Source organism: Triticum aestivum, chromosome 2D, assembly GCF_018294505.1.
Source record: "Triticum aestivum cultivar Chinese Spring chromosome 2D, IWGSC CS RefSeq v2.1, whole genome shotgun sequence".
In the NCBI taxonomy this organism is placed as follows: Eukaryota; Viridiplantae; Streptophyta; class Magnoliopsida; order Poales; family Poaceae; genus Triticum; species Triticum aestivum.
This window is the reverse complement of record NC_057799.1, coordinates 30,640,802-30,662,973: the sequence shown is the minus strand read 5'-3', so window position 1 is coordinate 30,662,973 and position 22,172 is coordinate 30,640,802.

Genomic DNA, 22,172 nt, shown 5'->3' with positions numbered 1-22,172 from the left:
ATAATTTCAATGTAATTCTTCTTATTGTGGCATGAATGTTCAGATTTGATATGATTCAAGATAAAAGTTTAATGTTGACATAAAAACAATAATATTTCAAGCATACTAACTAAGCAATTATGTCTTATCAAAATAACATAGCCAAAGCAAGTTATCCCTACAAAATCATATAGTCTGGCTATGCTCCATCTTCCCCACACAAAATATTCATATAATGTACGACCCCGGTTTTAGCCAAGCAATTGGTTCATACTTTTAACGCGCTTCAGCCTTTTCAACTCTTACGCAATACATGAGCGCAAGCCATGGATATAGCACTATGGTGGAAAAGGTATAATGGTAGGGGTTATGTGGGAAGACAAAAAAAGAGAAAGTCTCACATCAACGAGGCTAATCAACGGGCTATGGAGATGCCCATCAATTGATGTTAATGCGAGGAGTAGGGATTGCCATGCAACGGATGCACTAGAGCTATGAGTGTATGAAAGCTCAAAAAGAAACTAAGTGGGTGTGCATCCAACTTGCTTGCTCACGAAGACCTCGGGCATTTGAGGAAGCCCATCATTGGAATATACAAGCCAAGTTCTATAATGAAATTTCCCACTAGTATATGAAAGTGACAAAATGAGAGACTCTCTATTATGAAGATCACGGTGCTACTTTGAAGCACAAGTGTGGTAAAAGGATAGTAACATTGTCCCTTCTCTCTTTTTCTCTTTTTTTTTCTTTTTTCTCTCTCTTTTTTTATTTGGGCCTTTTCTCCTTTTTTATGGCCTCTTTTTTTTTAGTCCGGAGTCTCATCCCGACTTGTGGGGGAATCATAGTCTCCATCATCCTTTCCTCACTTGGGACAATGCTCTAATAATGATGATCATCACACTTTTATTTACTTACAACTCATGAATTACAACTCAATACTTAGAACAAAATATGACTCTATATGAATGCCTCCGGCGGTGTACCGGGATATGCAATGAATCAAGAGCGACATGTATGAAAGAATTATGAATGGTGGCGTTGCCACAAATACAATGTCAACTACATGATCATGCAGAGCAATATGACAATGATGGAGTATGTCATGATAAATGAAACGGTGGAAAGTTGCATGGCAATATATCTCGGAATGGCTATGGAAATGCCATGATAGGTAGGTATGGTGGCTGTTTTGAGGAAGATATAAGGAGGTTTATGTGTGATAGAGCGTATCATATCACGGGGTTTGGATGCACCGGCGAGTTTGCACCAACTCTCAAGGTGAGAAAGGGCAATGCGCGGTACCGAAGAGGCTAGAAAATTGCGGAAAGGTAAGTGTGCGTATAATCCATGGACTCACATTAGTCATAAAGAACTCATATACTTATTGCAAAAATTTATTAGCCCTCGAAGCAAAGTACTACTACGCATGCTCCTAGGGGAAGGGTTGGTAGGAGTTAACCATCGCGCGATCCCGACCGCCACACAAAGGAAGACAATCAACAAATACTTCATGCTCCGACTTCGTTACATAACGGTTCACCATACGTGCATGCTACGGGAATCACAAACTCCAACACATGTATTTTTCAATTCCACAATTACTCAACTAGCACAACTATGATATTACCACCTTTATATCTCAAAAAAATTATCAAGCATCAAATTTCTCATGATATCAATTAAAGCAAATTGCCATGCTATTTTAAGACTCTCAAAATAATATAAGTGAAGCATGAGAGATCAATAGTTTCTATAAAACAAATCCACCACCGTGCTCTAAAAGATATAAGTGAAGCACTAGAGTAAAACTATATAGCTCAAAAGATATAAGTGAAGCACATAGAGTATTCTAATAATTTCCGAATCATGTGTGTCTCTCTCAAAATGTGTGTACAGCAAGGATGATTGTGGTAAACTAACAAACAAAGACTTAAATCATACAAGACGCTCCAAGCAAAACACATATCATGTGGTGAATAAAAATATAGCTCCAAGTAAAGTTACCGATGGGAGTAGACGAAAGAGGGGATGCCTTCCGGGGCATCTCCAAGCTTTGGCTTTATGGTGTCCTTAGATTATCTTGGGGGTGCCAGGGGCATCCCCAAGCTTAGGCTCTTGCCACTCCTTGTTCCATAATCCATCAAATCTTTTACCCAAAACTTGAAAACTTCACAACACAAAACTTAGCAGAAAATCTCGTGAGCTCCGTTAGCGAAAGAAAACAAAAGACCACTTCAAGGTACTGTATTGAACTCATTCTTTATTTATATTGGTGTTAAACCTACTGTATTCCAACTTCTCTATGGTTTATAAACTATTTTACTAGCCGTAGATTCATCAAAATAAGCAAACAACACACGAAAAACAGAATCTGTCAAAAACAGAACAGTCTGTAGTAATCTGTAACTAACGCAAACTTCTGGAACTCCAAAAATTCAGAAAAAATAGGACAACCTAGAAAATTTGTTTATTGATCAGAAGCAATTGGAATCAATATTTTATCACGTTCTGGTGATTTTTAACAATTATTTTCGTGAACAGAAAGTTTCTGGAATTTTCAGCAAGATCAAATAACTATCATCCAAGAAGATCCTATAGGTTTAACTTGGCACAAACAATAAGTAAAACATAAAAACAAATCTAACCAGAGGCTAGATCAAATATTTATTACTAGCCAGGAACAAAAAGCAAGAAACAAAAATAAAATTGGCTTGCCTCCCAACAAGCGCTATCGTTTAACGCCCCTAGCTAGGCATTGATATTTCAATGATGCTCACAAGAAAGACAAGAATTGAAGCACAAAGAGAGCATCATAAAACACATGACACACACATCTAAGTCTAACGTACTTCCTATGCATAGGCATCTTATAGGCAAACAAATCAAGGCAAGCAAAAACTAGCATATGCAAGGAAGCGGAAAGAAACAATAGCAATCTCAACATAACGAGAGGTAATTTAGTAACATGAAAATTTCTACAACCATATTTTCCTCTCTCATAATAATTACATGTGGGATCATAAGAAAATTCAACAAAATAGCTATCACATAAAATATTTTCAACACGATCCACATGCATGCGAAGTTGACACTCTTCCAAAATAGTGGGATTAACATTAACTAAAGTCATGACCTCTCCAAACCCACTTTTATCAAAAACTTCATAAGATTGAACATTCTCCAAATATGTGGGATCTAAAGTTGACACTCTTCCAAACCCACTTTCAATACTATTGCAAACACTAATATCAATCTCATATTCATCATGGGGCTTAAATAAATTTTCAAGATCATAAAAAGAATCACCCCAATCATGATCATTGCAACAAATAGTAGACATGGAAAAACTAGCATCCCCAAGCTTAGGGTTTTGCATGTTATTAACACAATTTGCATTAAGAGAATTTATAATAACATCATTGCAATCTTGCTTTTCATCGAAGGAACTACCAAGTATGGGTGCAATAGCAACGATCTCATGTTTAACATAAGGAACTATAGCAAATTAATCTTCATAAATATTGGCATCATGGCCACAAGAATAGCAAGCATCATGTTCATCAAGGGATATTTCAATCAAATCATCGGAATCATCATTATCTATAGATTCATGCGTATCATTATTTTCTTCCAAAGCAACGGTCATTCTCTCAATAAATTCTTCAACATAGACATTATGAGCATAGTTTTCATAGCAATATTTAAGTATGTCAAAATTTTCAGATTCGTAGAGAGTAACATCATACTTTTCAATCAAAGAAGCAACTTCATAAGCACCCTTAAAAGCAACAAATTCTTCAATTTGTTCGATATCATAGTAACTATAAACACCCTTTGCATAAGAAGATAAGATTTCATTTTCATTAAACTCACATAGGTAGGGAAGGTGTTTTTTAGGGTTCTTAGAGCAACAAGTAAAATCACAAATTTCACAAAGATTCCAAGCATAACACAGCAATTTATTTATTTGATTCCATAAGAGTTTCCCTTTTTTAGACAAACGGCGACGCACAAAATGAGCATGCTCATCTAAAGATTTCCCATCAACTAGGCTAGTTGGGGTTTCAGCACGAGCGCATAAGGATCGAAGATGATCCAAGTAGAACACTTTAAGTGGATCCATATCAATAGATTTTTAGCAAGCAAAGATGCAAGTAAATAGAACGCACGTGGAAACACAAACAAAAAGGCATACGGGAAGAAGGCGAATAAAACGGCAAGGGTGAAGTGGGGAGAGGAAAACGAGAGGCAAATGGCAAATAATGTAATGCAGGAGATAAGGGTTTGTGATGGGTACTTGGTATGTTGACTTTTGCGTAGACCTCCCCGGCAACGGCACCAGAAATCCTTCTTGCTACCTCTTGAGCACTGCGTTGGTTTTCCCTTGATGAGGAAAGGGTGATACAACAAAGTAGCGTAAGTATTTCCCTCGGTTTTTGAGAACCAAGGTATCAATCCAGTAGGAGGCTACGCGCGAGTCCCTCGCACCTACACAAACAAATAAATCCTCGCAACCAACGCGATAAGGGGTTGTCAATCCCTACATGGTCACTTACGAGAGTGAGATCTGATAGATATGATAAGATAATATTTTTGGTATTTTTATGATAAAGATGCAAAGTAAAATAAAAGCAACGGAAATAACTAAGTGTTGGAAGATTAATATGATGGAAAATAGACCTGGGGGCCATAGGTTTCACTAGTGGCTTCTCTCAAGAGCATAAGTATTTTACGCTGGGTGAACAAATTACTGTTGAGCAATTGACAGAATTGAGCATAGTTATGAGAATATCTAGGTATGATCATGTATATAGGCATCACGTCCGAGACAAGTAGACCGACTCCTGCCTGCATCTACTACTATTACTCCACACATCGACCGCTATCCAGCATGCATCTAGAGTATTAAGTTCATAAGAACAGAGTAACGCTTTAAGCAAGATGACATGATGTAGAGGGATAAATTCAGGCAATATGATATAAACCCCATCTTGTTATCCTCGATGGCAACAATACAATACGTGCCTTGCTGCCCCTACTGTCACTGGGAAAGGACACCGCAAGATTGAACCCAAAGGTAAGCACTTCTCCCATTGCAAGAAAGATCAATCTAGTAGGCCAAACCAAACTGATAATTCGAAGAGACTTGCAAAGATAACCAATCATACATAAAAGAATTCAGAGAAGATTCAAATATTGTTCATAGATAAACTTGATCATAAACCCACAATTCATCGGTCTCAACAAACACACCGCAAAAGAAAATTACAGCGAATAGATCTCCACAAGAGAGGGGGAGAACATTGTATTGAGATCCAAAAAGAGAGAAGAAGCCATCTAGCTAATAACTATGGACCCGAAGGTCTGAGGTAAACTACTCACACTTCATCGGAGAGGCTATGGTGTTGAGGTAGAAGCCCTCCGTGATCGATGCCCCCTCCGGCGGAGCTCCGGAACAGGCCCCAATATGGGATCTCGTGGGTACAGAAGGTTGCGGCGGTGGAATTAGGTTTTTGGTTCCGTATCTGATCGTTTGGGGGTACGTAGGTATATATAGGAGGAAGGATTACGTCGGTGGAGCAACATGGGGCCCATGAGGGTGGAGGGCGCGCCCCCTACCTCGTGGCTTCCTGGTAGCTTTCTTGACGTAGGGTCCAAGTTCTCTGGATCATGTTTGTTCCGAAAATCACGTTCCCGAAGGTTTCATTCCATTTGGACTCCGTTTGATATTCTTTTTCTACGAAACTCTGAAATAGGCAAAAAACAACAATTCTGGGCCGGGCCTCCGGTTAATAGGTTAGTCCCAAAAATAATATAAAAGTGAATAATAAAGCCCAATAATGTCCAAAACAGAAGATAATATAGCATGGAGCAATCAAAATTATAGATACGTTGGAGACGTATCAACCTTCTGTACCCGTGAGATCCCATCTTGGGGCCTTTTCCGGCGCTCCGCCGGAGGGGGCATTGATCACGGAGGGCTTCTACATCAACACCACAGCCTCTCCGATGATGTGTGAGTAGTTTACCTCAGACCTTCAGGTCCATAGTTATTAGCTAGATGGCTTCTTCTCTCTCTTTGGATCTCAATACAAAGTTCTCCTCGATCTTCTTGGAGATCTATTTGATGTAATCTTCTTTTGTGGTGTGTTTGTCGAGATCCGATGAATTGTGGGTTTATGATTAAGTTTATCTATGAACAATATTTGAATCTCCTCTGAATTCTTTTATGTATGATTGGTTATGTTTGCAAGTCTCTTCGAATTATCAGTTTCGTTTGGCCTACTAGATTGATCTTTCTTGCAATGGGAGAAGTGCTTAGCTTTGGGTTCAATCTTGCGGTGTCCTTTCCCAGTGACAGTAGGGGCAGCAAGGCACGTATTGTATTGTTGTCATCGAGGATAAAAAGATGGGGTTTATATCATATTGCATGAGTTTATCCCTCTACATCATGTCATCTTACTTAAAGAATTACTCTGTTCTTATGAACTTAATACTCTAAATGCATGCTGGATAGCGGTCGATGTGTGGAGTAATAGTAGTAGATGCAGAATCGTTTCGATCTACTTGTCGCGGACGTGATGCCTATATACATGATCAAACCTAGATATTCTCATAACTATGCTCAATTCTATCAATTGCTCGACATTAATTCGTTTACCCACCGTAATACTTATGCTCTTGAGAGAAGCCACTAGTGAAACCTATGGCCCCCGGGTCTATTTTCCATCATATTAATCTTCCAACACTTAGTAATTTTTATTGCCGTTTATTTTACTTTGCATCTTTATCATAAAAATACCAAAAGTATTATCTTATCATATCTATCAGATCTCACTCTCGTAAGTGACCATGAAGGGATTGACAACCCCTTTATCGCGTTGGTTGCGAGGTTCTTATTTGTTTGTGTATGTGCGTGGGACTTGAGCGTGATCTCCTACTGGATTGATACCTTGGTTCTCAAAAACTGAGGGAAATACTTACGCTACTTTACTGCATCACCCTTTCCTCTTCAAGGGAAAACCAACGCAGTGATCAAGAGGTAGCATCGACGTGCATTGAGGGTGCACAGATGGCCTTTGCCCGTGTCAAGACATTCTGGGGGAAGATGAAGGCCATCGATGTTGCGGCTAAGAGTCCACCCAAGGGCAAGGACCGTCATGCACCCGAGCTTTATTTTGAAGACGTCCTGGAGGCGGCCCGCTTGGTAGAGGGTCAGTGCTCGAAAGGCATAATATTCGAGTGAGGTGTATGAGAATTGTAAGAGACAGTTTTATAGCTAGTCTATTTTTATGTTTTTGCTCGAAAGCTCATGTTCCTCCTGTGCGGCCGTTTTAATATAATCTGAAAGTTTTCCAATCGTCGGCTTCAGCCCCCTCGTAGGAAGTACGGGGGTGTTCGGAAAAGCATTAATCACTCTTGATCCAACATCTTGGTCCATGAAGGAGGTGATAATGCGGCGAACCAGGCAATCAGACTATAGGGCATTAACACTTTCACTTAGCCATAGGAGTTTTATAGGGGGGACTACGATATAGCCCCTGGCATGCGTACGGCTTATTCCAATATGGTGCGTTACATATATGACCTGGAAAAAAAAGGTCCTTCGTGTGACACGGAGGGAATCACGACAGATTCCAATAAGTCATCGAGTGGTTGACCAGCTCTCGCAGCATCATGACAGTCGGTTTTCGGCTTTCTCTACTGAGGTGCTTGACCAGATGAACCGGAAGCACAATCGCAGTAGTTCTCCCATTACTACCCTAGCCGATAGAGCGGAACATAAGGTAGCAAGCATAGGAGCCGGGCAACCCAACCATTGACCCAAGACATGATTCGGAGCTGATGCATATAAGGCCAAACTCGCGACGCCGAAGTACGCTGTAAAGCTATTCGGACTTTGTTGGCAACTCATTTGTTCCCATACCGAGCCCCTGGTGGGTTATGCCGAGGTATATCTGTGAAACAAACATAGGAGCCATATTCATTGGCGAAAAGACATGAATGATTAATTCGGATAATGTTTACTGGAACCTGAGCGATATGCCAATGATTACTTCATATATATAAAGACCACAACCCTGGCTATTTGACATGCCCGGGGTCGAAGGCGGAGGAAAAAGGCATATTACAGGCTCGAAATAAAGAGTGCAGTCTACAAAAGGTTATTTTGGACCTCCTGTCGCACGTCTGCGTCGCCTGCCCTCGGCGAGGGGAATCCTTGACGGAGGTAGCCCCTTAGGTGAGTGTACGGATCCGAACTCCGATGGAGTCGGTTTAGATGCTTGTCCTTTGCGTGACCTATTTTTAAGAGATAATGAAAAAAGAAGTAGAAAGAAAGTAGATAAAAAATGTTACTGGAATGCTTGCAGGCTTGTCCGTATTGTGCTTCCGCCAATGCCCATGGTATCTTGAGTGCGTAGTGATGTATACGTGGTACGAATTTTGCGTGTATATGAGGTGGGCGGCAGAAGCCGAACTGCTACTTCCGCTCCAGGGTTGATCGATCCTCGGGGGGAAATTGCTTCTGACCCCCGGTGTTTGGTTGGTGAACCTCTCCGTCGTCCCTATCGCCTGGTGGCCTGCTCCCCTTGTGTTCGGTGTTGAGCTTGCCGGCCTGCTTGAAGACCCAATAGTTTCTGTTGGTATGATTAGCTGGTTTGTCGGGGTGGCTGTGAATCTGGCAGGGTCGGTCCAAGATCCTGTCTAGGTTGGATGGTCCGTCTCGGTTCGCCTTGAGTGGCTTTTTCCGTTGACCGGGTTTGGGATTGCTGAATCCGGCGTTGACCGCAGTGTCGTGTGATCTTTCATTATCATCGTGACTGTTGTGTTTGCTTCGTCGTGGTTTGCCATTGCCGTCTCGGATTTCGGAAGTGCCCGGGTCGCTGGCGCTGTTGCTTCTAGTAGCGAGCCAACTGTCTTCTCCCGCGCAAAAGCGAGTCATTAGAGCGGTAAGGGTTGTCATGGATTTAGGTCCCTCTTGACCGAGGTGGCGTGCAAGCCATTCATCCCGGACGCTGTGTTTAAAGGCCGCGAGGGCTTCCACGTCCGGATAGTCAGCGATTTGGTTCTTTTTTACTAAGAACCTAGTCCAGAGCTTTCTGGCTGACTCTCCGCGCTGCTGGACAATGTGACTTAAGTCATCGGCGTCCGGTGGCCGGACATACGTTCCTTGGAAGTTGTCGCGAAAGGCATCTTCCAAATCTTCCCAGCTGCTAATAGAATTCTCGGGCAGACTGTTTAACCAGTACCGAGCTGGTCCTTTGAGTTTTAGTGGTAGGTATTTGATGGCATGAAGGTCATCTCCGCGGGCCATGTGGATATGGAGGAGGAAGTCCTCGATCCATACCGCGGGATCCGTTGTTCCGTCGTATGATTCGATATTCATGGGTTTGAACCCGTCTGGGAATTCATGCTCCATTACTTCGTCTGTGAAGCAAAGAGGGTGTGCGGCGCCTCTATGCTAGGCCACACTGCGGTGTACCTCCGATGGAGTCCCTTTGCGGTTTTCTGCCCGGGTGTGGCTAAGTTTGTTACGTCCGAATAGATAGCCATCGTCGTGTGTCACGGCATGTCCTCGCGATCCGTAGACCGATCTTGCGTGTCCTGCTCTACTGTCCGAGTCCTATCGAAGGTTTTATGTACAACCCTGAGCTGCTTTATTCTTGCCTTTACAGCGAGGTGGGGCGGTCTGGTGTTCGGCTTGAGTTGCCACTTTATCCGGACCAAGTTGTGGTCGACCTGCCGCATTGTGCGATGATGGTACGGGCTCCAGCGCCTCGTCATCGAACTGAGGTAGCAATCTACACTTCGGGTAGCTTTTGGCTGGGCCACCAAGGCCGTATTCTTCGGCGGCTAGGACTTTGGTCCATCTATCATTGAGCAGATCTTGGTCCGCTTGAAGCTGCAACTTCTTCTTTTTCAGGCTTCTTGCAGTTGCTATTAGCCGTCGTTTGAAGCGCTCCTGCTCGAGAGGTTCCTCGGGCATGATAAAATCCTCGTTGCTGAGGCTTTCCTCTTCCTCAGAGAGCGGAAGATAGTTACTGTCCTCCGAGTCTTCATGTATGGCTTGTTCATCCTGTTCGGAGGTTGCTCCAACAGGGTCTTCATTGTCTTCGGCATCGTCGGAGTATTGTTTTCTCCGGTGCTGGTGTTGTTGTCTTTTGTACAATGTGACTTAGAGCGACACCACTGACGCCGGCGACTAGGCTTTGTCTTAGGAGGTTTGTCTTCAACTGGATCCTCTTTGTCATCGTTGTTAGTTTCTTTAGGCATATCCACCATGTATACGTCGTCGGAAGAAGTGGTCGTCCATCGCCCAATGAATGGCGGGTTTTGGCCCTGCTCCTCGTTGGCCTCGTCGGCCATACCGACGATGTCTTCGGAGCCGTAATCAAGCATGTCGGTTAAGTCCTCGACAGTGGCTATAGAGTGGGTGGCGGGTGGGAAGCGAAATTCTCCTTCATCATCAGCCTCCAGCTCGAACCGGACATAATTCGGCTGTGAGTCCCCCGCCAAGGACAGATTTCTCAACGAATTTAACACATCGCCCAGGGGCGAGTGTTGGAAGATGTCTGCGGCGCTGAATTCAAAGATCGATAAACGATCAAGTTCGGCATCCGCGGGCTCACCTGGTTCGGAACTTATAACCAGAGACGAGTCCGGAATTCCGGTGACACAGATATTGTGTGAGGTTAAGTCCATGTGCGGCTCCAACGCCGGGGAATCTGTGGCCTCCGTGGTGGGGTCGAGCCTCCGATCCTGGGATGCCACAGTGTGCTCTGGATCTAAGGCCGGAGGGGTCACATGAGCTATCTCCTGGATGTGGTCTGACGACAGATTTAGGTCATGTTCGTCAAGGTGACCAGGAGCGGTCGCCGCGGTCTCGAATTTGGCGAAGATCAAATCTCCACGGATGTCCGCAACGTAATTCAAGCTCCCAAATCTGATTTGATGGCCAGGGGCGTAGCTATCGATCTGCTCCAGGTGGCCAAACGAGTTGGCCCGCAGTGCAAAGCCGCCGAACACGAAGATCTGTCCAGGGAGGAAGGTTTCTCCTTGGACAGCGTCATTGTTAACGATTGAAGGGGCCATCGAACCTTTTGGGGACGGCGCAGTGGAACTCTCAATGAAAGCACCAATGTCGGTGTCAAAACCGGCGGATCTCGGGTAGGGAGTCCCGAACTGTGCGTCTAAGGTCGATGGTAACAGGAGACAGGGGACACAATGTTTACCCAGGTTCGGGCCCTCTCTATGGAGGTAATACCCTACTTCCTGCTTGATTGATCTTGATGAATATGAGTATTACAAGAGTTGATCTACCACGAGATCGTAATGGCTAAACCCTAGAAGCCTAGCCTGTATGACTAAGGTAATGAGTCTCTCCCCTTCCGGACTAAGTCCTCCAGTTTATATAGACACCGGGAGGATCTAGGGTTACACAAGGTCCGTTACAGAGGAAAAGAATCTACATATTCGGTCACCAATCTTGCCTTCCACGCCAAGGAGAGTCCCATCCGGACACGGGTGCGGTCTTCGGTCTTCATGTCTTCACAGCCCATCAGTCCGGACCATGGCTAATAGGCCGGACGCCCGAGGACCCCTTAGTCCAGGACTCCCTCAGTCCGGAAGGACTCTTTTATGTACTCTTCCGGTGTCAAAGTTTGGATAATATTGCTTTCAACATTAATAGGCGTACCTATGATATAATGCTTTATTCGTTGTCCATTGACAACCTTCGGGTTAGTACCTTTGAAATTATTTATTTTGATGGCTCCGGACCGGTAAACCTCCTCGACGACATAGGGGCCTTCCCATTTGGAGAGGAGTTTGCCTGCAAAGAATCTAAAACGAGAGTTATACGAAAGAACATATTCTCCAACTTTAAACTCACGTTTTTGAATTCTTTTGTCATGCCACCTTTTAACCTTTTCTTTGAATAACTTTGCATTTTCATAATCTTGGGTTCTCCATTCATCTAATGAGCTTATATCAAATAACCTCTTTTCACCCGCAAGTTTGAAATCATAATTGAGTTCTCTAACTGCCCAATATGCTTTATGTTCTAACTCAAGAGGCAAATGACAAGCCTTTCCATAAACCATTTTATAAGGAGACATACCCATAGGATTTTTATATGTTGTTCTATAAGCCCAAAGTGCATCATCTAATTTCTTAGACCAGTTCTTCCTGGACCTATTAACAGTCTTTTGCAAAATTAATTTAATTTCTCTAGTGCTAAGTTCAACTTGACCACTAGGCTGAGGATGATAAGGTGATGCAATTCTATGGTTAACATCATACTTAGCAAGCATCTTACGAAAAGCACCATGAATAAAGTGTGAACCACCATCAGCCATTAAATATCTAGGGACTCCAAACCTTGGGAAAATAACTTCCTTAAGCATTTTAATAGAGGTGTTGTGATCAGCACTACTAGTTGGAATAGCTTCTACCCATTTAGTAACATAATCAACAACAACCAGAATATGTGTATACCCATTAGAGGAAGGAAAAGGTCCCATGTAATCAAATCCCCAAAAATCAAATGGTTCAATAGCAAGAGAATAGTTCATAGGGATTTCTTGACGCTTACCAATATTACCTATTCTTTGGCATTCATCACAAGATGATACATACTTACAAGCATCCTTGAAGAGAGTAGGCCAATAAAATCAAGATTGCAATACCTTATGAACAGTTATATCTCTAGCATGATGCCCTCCATATGGTTCGGAGTGACATTTCCGTAGGATTTGTCCCTGTTCATGCTCAGGTACACAACGTCTAATAATACCATCTACTCCTTCTTTATAAATATGTGGGTCATCCCAAAAGTAATGTCTTAAATCATAGAAGAATTTTTTCTTTTGTTGGTAAGTAAAGCTAGGTGGCAGATATTTAGCAACAATGTAATTAGCATAGTCAACATACCAAGGAGTACTATTAGCAACATTTATTGCAGCTAACTCCTCATCAGGAAAACTATCATCAATAGGTAGTGGGTCATCAAGCACATTTTCAAGCCTAGACAAGTTATCAGCTACTGGGTTCTCAGCTCCTTTTCTATCAATAATATGCAAATCAAATTCTTGTAACAAGAGAACCCAACGAATAAGTCTAGGTTTAGCATCTTTCTTTTCCATAAGATATTTAATAGCAGCATGGTCGGTGTGAACAGTTACTTTGGAATCAACAATATAAGGTCTAAACTTGTCACAAGCAAACACCACTGCTAAGAATTCTTTTTCAGTAGTAGCATAATTTCTTTGAGCACTGTCTCGAGTTTTACTAGCATAATGAATAACATTCAATTTCTTATCAACTCTTTGTCCTAGAACAGCACCAAAATCATAACCACTGGCATCACACATAATTTCAAGAGGCAAGTTCCAATCAGGTGGTTGGACAATAGGTGCAGTAATTAAGGCTTTCTTGAGTCTTTCAAAGGCTTCTAAACAATCATCATAAAAAACAAAAGGGATATCCTTTTGCAAAAAAATTGTGAGGGGCCTAGAAATTTTATAGAAGTCTTTAATAAACCTCCTATAGAAACCAGCATGACCAAGGAAACTACGAATACCTTTGATGTCCTTGGGGCATGGCATTTTCTCAATTGCATTAACTTTAGCTTGGTCCACTTCAATACCTTTTTCAGAAATATTATGACCCAAGACAATGCCTTTATTAACCATAAAGTGGCACTTCTCCCAATTCAAGACAAGATTTGTTTGTTCACATCTCTGCAAAACTCGATCAAGATTGCTTAAACAATCATCAAAAGACTTCCCATAAACAGAAAAGTCATCCATGGAAACCTCAACAATCTTTTCACAAAAGTCAGAGAATATAGCCATCATGCATCTTTGAAAGGTAGCAGGTGCATTACATAAACAAAAAGGCATACGTCTATAAGCATAGGTTCCAAAAGGACAAGTAAAAGTGGTCTTTTCTTGATCAGGTTGAGAAACAAGTATTTGTGAAAAGCCAGAGTATCCATCAAGGAAGCAGAAGTGTGTGTGCTTAGATAATCTTTCGAGCATTTGATCAATAAAAGGCAAAGGGTAATGATCTTTTCTAGTAGCTTTATTTAATTTTCTAAAATCAATTGCCATTCTATAGCCTGTAACAATTCTTTGTGGAATAAGTTCATTGTTATCATTAGGAACAATAGTAATACCTCCCTTCTTAGGGACACAATGAACATGACTTACCCATCTACTATCAGCTATAGGATAGATTATACCTGCTTCCAGAAGTTTTAATATTTCCGTTCTTACCACCTCTTTCATATTCGGATTTAACCGGCGTTGATGATCAACAACTGGTTTAGCATCAGGTTCCATATTAATTTTGTGCTGACATAAAGTGGGACTAATGCCCTTTAAATCATCAAGAGTATATCCAATAGCAACTCGGTGCTTCCTTAGAACTTTCAATAATCTTTCTTCTTCATGTTCTGAAAGGTTAGCACTAATAATCACATGATATATTTTCTTTTCATCAAGATAAGCATATTTCAAAGTGTCTGGCAATTGTTTTAATTCAAACACAGGATCACCTTTAGGTGGAGGAGGACCTCCTAGAGTTTCAATAGGCAAATTGTGTTTAAGTAGAGGACGTTGTTCAAAGAAAATATTATCTATTTCATTTCTTTCATGCATATGTAAATCATTCTCATGGTCTAGCAAGTATTGTTCTAAAGGATCAGTAGGTGGCACGACAATAGAAGCAAGACCAATTAATTCATCCTTACTAGGCGATTCTTTTTCATGATGATTTCTACTAAACTTGGAAAAATTAAACTCATGAGACTCATCACCAAAGTTAACACCCACAGTTTGTTTCTAGCAATCTATCTTAGCATTAACTATGTTCAAGAAAGGTCTACCAAAGATAATGGGACAGAAGTCATCTTGCGGGGTACCAAGAACAAGAAAATCAGTAGGATATTTTATTTTCCCACACAAGACTTCAACATCTCTAATAATCCCACAAGGTGATATGGTGTCGCTATTAGCAAGTTTAACAGTAACATCTATGTCTTCTAACTCTGTAGGTGCTATGTCTTCTCTAATCTCTTGATATAACTTGTAAGGAATAGCACTCACACTAGCACCCATGTCACATAAACCATGATAACAGTGATCTTCTATTTTAACTGAGATGATAGGCACGCCAACAACTGGTCTATGTTCATCTTTTCATCAGGTTTAGCAATTCTAGCAGCTTCTTTGTTGAAGTAAATAACATGCCCATCCACATCTTCTTCTAAGAGATCTTTAACCATAGCAATATTAGGTTCAATTCTAATTTGTTCATCTGGTTTAGGTGTTCTGACAAAGCTTTTGTTAACCATATAGTTGCAATTTTAGCATGTTCCTTTATCCTACCAGGAAAAGGGGGTTTCTCAATATAAGCAGTAGGAACAACTGGATCAACATTATAGAGTATAGTTTATTCTTTAACTGGTACCAGTTCTTTAATTTCTTCTTTAATAGGTGGGTGATATTTAAGCCATTCCTCTTTAGGGAGTTCAACATGAGTAGCAAATGATTCACAAAAGGAGGCTACTATCTCAGAGTCAAGTCCATATTTAGTGCTAAACTTTTGAAAAGCATCGGTATCCATAAAAGATTTAACACAATCATAGTTAAGCTTTATACCTGACTCTTTACCTTCGTCGAGTTCCCAATCTTCAGAGTTGTGTTTAATTTTTTCCAAAAGATCCCACCAGAATTCAATAGTTTTCTTCATAAAAGAACCATCACAAGAAGTATCCAGCATGGTTTGATCATTACGAGAAAGCCGAGCATAAAAGTTCTGAATAATAATTTCTCTTGAGAGCTGATACGTCTCCAACATATCTATAATTTTTTATTGTTCCATGCTATTATATTATCTGTTTTGGATGTTTAATGGGCTTTATTATGCACTTTTATATTATTTTTGGGACTAACCTACTAACCGGAGGCCCAGTGCAAATTGCTGTTTTTTTTCCTATTTCAGTGTTCCGCAGAAAAGGAATATCAAACGGAATCCAAACGGAATGAAACCTTCGCGAGGATCATTTTTGGAACAAACGCAATCTAGGAGACTTGGAGTGGACGTCAAGGAAGCAACAAGGCGGCCACAAGGTAGGAGGGCGCGCCCCCCACCCTCGTGGCTCCACCGACCTACTTCCTTCGCCTATATATACTCTTATACCCTAAAAACATCCAGGAGCACAACGAAACCCTATTTCCACCGCCACAACCTTCTGTACCCGTGATATCCCATCTTGGGGCCTTTTCCGGCGCTCCGCCGGAGGGGGAATAGATCACGGAGGGCTTCTACATCAACACCATAGCCTCTCCGAAGATGTGTGAGTAGTTTACCACAGACCTTCGGGTCCATAGTTATTAGCTAGATGGCTTCTTCTCTCTCTTTGGATCTCAATACAAAGTTCTCCTCGATTCTCTTGGAGATCTATTCGATGTAATACTTTTTTGTGGTGTGTTTGTCGAGATCCGATGAATTGTGGGTTTATGATCAAGATTATCTATGAACAATATTTGATTCTTCTCTGAATTCTTATATGTATGGTTTGATATCTTTGCAAGTCTCTTCGAATTATCAGTTTGGTTTGGCCTACTAGATTGATCTTTCTTGCAATGGGAGAAGTGCTTAGCTTTGGGTTCAATCTTGCGGTGTCCTTTCCCAGTGCAGCAGGGGCAGCAAGGCACATATTGTATTGTTTCCATCAAGGATAAAAAGATGGGGTTTATATCATATTGCTTGAGTTTATCCCTCTACATCATGTCATCTTGCCTAATGCGTTACTCTGTTTTTATGAACTTAATGCTGTAGGTGCATGCTGGATAGCGGTCGATGTGTGGAGTAATAGTAGTAGATGCAGAATCGTTTCGGTCTGCTTGTCGCGGACGTGATGCCTATATACATGATCATGCCTAGATATTCTCATAACTATGCACTTTTCTATCAATTGCTCGACAGTAATTTGTTCACTCACCGTAGAATTTGCTATCTTGAGAGAAGCCACTAGTGAAACCTATGGCCCCCGGGTCTATTTTCCATCATATAAGTTTCCGATCTATTTTATTTTGCAATCTTTACTTTCCAATCTATACCATAAAAATACCAAAAATATTTATCTTATTATCTCTATCAGATCTCACTTTTGCAAGGGGCTTTGAAGGGATTGACAACCCCTTTATCGCGTTGGTTGCAAGGTTCTTAATTGTTTGTGCAGGTACGAGGGATTTGCGTGTAGTCTCCTACTGGATTGATACCTTGGTTCTCAAAAACTGAGGGGAAAATACTTACGCTACTTTGCTGCATCACCCTTTCCTCTTCAAGGGAAAACCAACGCATGCTGAAGAGGTAGCAAGAGCTCATGATTGGGGCATGAATATAACATTGACTTAAGCCTCCCCCAAGCTAGAGTGATACTTTCTCCTTCACGAGACCAAAAGTTATATATATAATTCCGAGCACGATGAACTAGATGCATAGGATAATTTTTTGGTGAAATTCCAATTTTAAACGATTCCAATTCCATGATCCAATATCATCGCATAGCCTATACCATGCCAATGCCTTTCCCTTCAAAGATAAAGAGAAAACCTTTTTCATCACCTCATCCCTGGGTAAACTTGCAAGCTTAAACAATCCACAAATTTGTTCTACATGTATCAAGTGCATATCAGGATGTTCGGTTCCATCTCCTGCATAAGGATTAGCTAGCAGTTGTTCTATCATACCCGAAGGAATTTCATATTCAACATTTTCAGTAGGTGCAGTAGGTTGAGGGGAAATTAATTGTGGTTCCGAACGGGGTGAAGATACCCTGAACAAACCCCTCAAAGGATTGTTTTCCATAGTAACAAGTGAAATAAATTTCAGCACACTATATAAATGTTTCCTTACCGAATTCCACTTACCAAAGGCGCTTCACTCCCCGGCAACAACGCCAGAAAATAACCTTGACGACCCAAAAGTATAGGGGATCAATTGTAGCTCTTTTCGATAAGTTGTGTCGAACCCAACAAGGAGCAGAAGGAAATGACAAGTAGTTTTCAGTAGGGTAATGTTTGCAGGTGCTGAAATTGTAAGTAGCAGAGTAGTTTCATAGCAAGATAATTTGTAACAAGCAAGTAACGATAATAGTAACAAGTATGCAGAAAGGTAGCCCAATCCTTTTGAGGCAAAGGACAGGCCAAAACGGTCTCTTATGATAAGCAAAGCATTCTTGAGGGTACACGGGAATTTCATCTAGTTACTTTCATCATGTTGGTTTGATTTGTGTTCGCTACTTTGATAATTTGATATGTGGGTGGACCGGTGCTTAGGTGCTGTTCTTACTTGAACAAACCTCCTACTTATGATTAACCCTCCCGCAAGCATCCGCACCTACGAGAAAAGTATTAAGGATAATCCTAACCATAGCATTAAACTCTAGGATCCAATCGGTCCCTTACAGAGTAGTGCATAATTTGGGGTTTAAGATTCTGTCACTCTCGCAACCCACCATCTAATTGCTACTCCACAATGCATTCCCTTAGGCCCAAATATAGTGAAGTGTCATGTAGTCGACGTTCACATGACACCACTAAGGGAATCACAACATACATACCATCAAAATATCAAACACATATCAAATTCACATGATTACTTGCAACATGATTTATCCCGTGACCTCAAGAAAAAAAGTAACTACTCACAATCAACAAACATGCTCATGATCAGAGGGGTATTAATATGCATAATGGATCTTAACATATAATCTTCCACCAAATAAACCATGTAGTAATCAACTACAAGATGTAATCAACACTACTAGTCACCCCCAAGCAACAATCTATAGTTCCAGTAACAAGATTGAATACAAGAGATGAACTAGGGTTTGAGGTGAGATGGTGCTGGTGAAGATGTTGATGGAGATTGCCCTCCCCAAGATGGGAGAGGTGTTGGTGATGATGATGTTAATGATTTCCCCCTCCGAGAGGGAAGTTCCCCCGGCGGAATCGCTCCGCCGGAGGGCAAAAGTACTCCTGCCCAAGTTCCGCCTCGAGATGGCGGCGCTCCGTCCCGAAAGTATTTTTCTATTTTTTTCTAGGTCAAAACCACTTATATACCAGAAGATGGGCACCGGAGGTGGGCCGAGGTGGGCACGATACACCAGGGGGCGCTAGGGGGGCCTGGCGCGCCCAGGTGGGTTGTGCCCACCTGGTGGCCCCCCTCTGGTGTTTATTGGCTCCAATATTTCTTACATAATTCATAAAAAATCCCCGTCAAGTTTCAGCCCATTTGGAGTTGTGCAGAATAGGTAGCCTGATGTAGCTTTTTCAGGTCCAGATTTCCAGCTGCCGGAATTCTCCCTCTTTGCGTGTACCTTGCAAATTATGGGAGAAAATACATTAGAATTACTCCAAAAAGCATTATTATGGATAAAAGCATTGTAAATAATAGTAAGAAAACATGATGCAAAATGGACGTATCAGGGGACACCATGATTCACCAAGCCGTGTGCCGGCGCCCCCTCTCTGATGTCGCTTGAAGCTACGTCGGTATTTCCCCAAAGAGGAAGGGATGATGCAGCATAGCGGCGGTAGGTATTTCCCTCAGATATGAAACCAAGGTTATCGAACCAGTAGGAGAACCAAGCAACACAACATAAATAGCCCCTGCACACAAATAACAACACCTCGCAATCCGACGTGTTAAAGGGGTTGTCAATTCCTTTCGGGTAATGGCACTAGAAACGGTCCATGGACGGGAGAAAGTTGTAATAGATTGAATAAATAGATCGCAAATAAAATAAAATAAAACGCAGAAAGGTATTTTTGTATTTTTGGTTTAATAGATCTGAAAATAAATGCAAAGAAAAAGTAGATCGCAAAGGAAAATATATGAGAAAGAAGACCCGGGGGCCGTAGGTTTCACTAGTGGGTTTTCTCGAGAAAAATAGCAAACAGTGGGTAAAAAAATTACTGTTGGGCAATTGATAGAACTTCAAATAATCATGACGATATCGAGGCAATGATCATTATATAGGCATCACGTCCAAGATTAGTAGACCGCCTCCTTCCTGCATCTACTACTATTACTCCATGCATCTAGTGTATTAAGTTCATGGAAAAATGGAGTAATGCAATAAGAACGATGACATGATGTAGACAAGATCTATCTATGTAGAGATAGACCCCATGGTTTTATCCTTAGTAGCAACGATACATACGTGTCGTTTCCCTTTCTATCACTGGGATCAAGCACCGTAAGATCGAACCCACTACAAAGCACCTCTTCCCATTGCAAGATAAATAGATCAAGTTGGCCAAACAAATATCAAATATCGGAGAAGAAATACGAGGCTATAAGCAATCATGCATATAAGAGATCAAAGAAACTCAAATAACTTCCATGGATATAAAAAGATATAACTGAACTCGAAGTTCATCAGATCCCAACAAACACACCGCAAAAGAGTTGCATCATATGGATCTCCAAGAGACCATTGTATTGAGAATTCAGCGAGAGAGAGGAAGCCATCTAGCTACTAACTACGGACCCGAAGGTCTACAAAGAACTACTCACTCATCATCGGAGAGGCACCAATGGAGATGGTGAACCCCATCCGAGATGGTGTCTAGATTGGATCTGGTGGTTCTGGACTCTGCCGCGGCTGGATGAATATTTCGTCGATGCCTTTAGGGTTTCTGGAATATTGGGGTATTTATAGAGCAAAGAGACGGTCCGGGGGCACCCGAGGTGGGCACAACCCACCAGGGTGCGCGCCTGGGCCTCCTGGCGCGCCCTGGTGGGTTGTGCCCTCCTCGGAGCACCCCCCAGGCGCAGCCAGGGCCCGTTGTGTTCCTTCTGGCCCATAAAAAATCATGGTGGAGTTTCGTGGCATTTGGACTCCGTCTGATATTGATTTTCTGCAATGTAAAAAACATGGAAAAACAGCAACTGGCACTTGGCGCTATGTCAATAGGTTAGTACCAAAAAATGACTATAAAATGATTATAAAACATCCAAGATTGATAATATAACAGCATGGAACAATCAAAAATTATAGATACATTGGAGACGTATCACTCTCCCTTTAGTTTGTCCTCTGTCCTAAATCCGTTGTGCTTGGCGTGCCCTGCAGTTATAGTTTCACCACCACCGTCACCACGCCGCCGTGCTGCCGGAACTCATCTGCTACTTCACCTCTCTTGCTGGATCGAGAAGGCGAGGACGTCATCGAGCTGAACGTGTGCTGAACGCGGAGGTGTCGTACGTTCGGTACTTGATCGGGACAGATCGTGAAGGTGTACGACTACATCAACAGCGTTGATAAACGCTTCCGCTTGGCGATCTACAAGGGTATGTGGATGCTCTCCCCCTCTCGTAGCTATACATCTCCATGGATAGATCTTGCGTGTGCGTAGAATTTTTTTTATTTTCCAGGCAACGTTCCCCATCACAACCGAGGAGTGCTTTGCTCTGCAGTCAGAAGCGCTTGCATCTGCAAATTAGCAAACATAGATATAAATCATTGAATCGATTTAACTAGGGCTGGCAGTTTGAGCCTCCTTAGTCTGCCATTTGAGACAAAGAAGTGTGATAGGAGAATACATATAGCCAATAGGTATATAATTGGAGAACAACGGTAGCAGCTCTGTTGAAAATCACAAAATGGGAACCATAATGCTATAACTTGCAATACATAGCATATAATGCTATAATTAAGATACCAGGTTTGGTTATTCCATGTTAAGATACAAAGATTTTTATAATTCATGTGCCCCCTTGAAAACCTAATAGCGACTCTTGCATTTTGTCTGCCTTAAACCTTAAAGGATGCAAAGGATAAAAATCCCCAGATTTCTAGAAACGCAGTTACACATGTAAATAAACCCAATGATATTCATTACTGTCATGTGATGAACCCCAAGTATAGGGGATCAATCGTAGTCCTTTTGATCACTAAGAGTGTCGAACCCAACGAGGAGCAGTAGGAAATGACAAGTGGTTTTCAGCAAGGTAATGTCTGCAAGCACTTAAATTGTCGGTAACAAGTTGTTTGATAGCAAGATAATTTTGTAATAAGCAAGTAACGGTAATGATAAAAAATGTGCAGCAAGATAGCCATATCCTTTTGAGGCAAAGGACAGGCCAAAATGGTCTCTTATAATAAGCAAAGC